The 1,149-nt window shown below is 43.2% G+C and overlaps 1 non-coding gene across 1 annotated transcript; it reads left to right on the forward strand.

Moving 5' to 3' along the window:
* Nucleotides 1-107, forward strand: LOC145167983 (small nucleolar RNA R71). The gene has a single exon (XR_013741580.1). It is a non-coding gene; the product is annotated as a small nucleolar RNA R71 (small nucleolar RNA).
* The last annotated feature ends 1,042 nt before the right edge of the window (nt 108-1,149 follow it).

Below are 1,149 nucleotides of genomic sequence, written 5' to 3' on the forward strand. Positions count from 1 at the left end.
AAATCATGTTGAGGGCAATGTCATAACAATCTCTTGTAACGTTCCCAAGCTTCGTATAATGACTCCCCCTCTAATTGTTGAAAATTCTGGATGTTTCTTTTAAGCTTTGCAACTTTTGAAGGAGGAATAAACTGGTTGATGAACTCAGTCTTAAATTCAGCCCATGTCGTGATTGCTCCAAAGGGAAGTGATTTTAACAATTCCTTAGCTTCTCCCTTCAATGTGACGGGAAAAAGTCGAAGCATCACAGCATCTTTACTCACGTTTGGCGCATTAAAATAATGTGAAATCTCCACCACCTCTTCTATATGCTCATAAGCATCCTCGTTCTCCTTCCCATAAAAAGGTAGATCTTTTAGCATGTAACGCCCCGACTCTCAGGTATTGTTTAAATAAGAATTTAATTGGTTTCAAGGCCTACTCGACGAGTTGGTTGTCCTACTCGTCGAGTAGCAGCGGGTTGGTTCGCGTACTTAGTGGCCTACTCGCCGAGTCCATAAAGGGACTCGACGAGTAGGAGCTGGCAGATGAAACCCTAAATCCCGGGGTTTTGCACCCTATTTAAAGGAACATAAGACTCCTTTGGCCTCTTTGCAGTCCTTTGAGAGCTCAGAAAACCCTAGTTCGTGTGGTGCTTCATTCTTGTGTGTCTAAAGCTTTGGAGAGGAGATCTTGTGAGAAGAAGAGCTTGGAGAACAAAAGGCTAGGAGCAAGGAAGGGTGGGAAATCAGAAATCTACCTCAGATAGCATCATTTGGAGGTATCAAGTCGTCACCTTTTCTTCATTTTTCTTCTAGACCTCTTTTGGTTGAGATCTAGGGTTTTTATGGTTTGGTTGAGATGGTAATGTGGGATATGAGCTAGATCTGAAATTGTAACTTCAGATCTGTACCCTTCTTGGGTTCTAGAGTCATAAAGCTTCGAATTTGGTCATGTATGAAGCCTGTTTGAGTATGAAACCCCCCATTGAGAGCTTGGATTTGACATTAAGAGCCTTTGTAGCTATGCATGCACGTAAAGTTTGCAACTTTACGTGAAAAGCATGCCTTAGAAGCTTGGATCTGTAGTTTGGAGCCGCTGCATGGCTCAAATGAGTCTGTATGGCAAAAAGGACTGAAGGGACTCGGCGAGTTGCATGGTCGACTCGGC

The sequence above is a fragment of the Lactuca virosa genome, chromosome 3, assembly GCF_052849685.1.
Source record: "Lactuca virosa cultivar CGN04683 chromosome 3, Lactuca_virosa_CGN04683_v6, whole genome shotgun sequence".
NCBI classification, from domain to species: domain Eukaryota; kingdom Viridiplantae; phylum Streptophyta; class Magnoliopsida; order Asterales; family Asteraceae; genus Lactuca; species Lactuca virosa.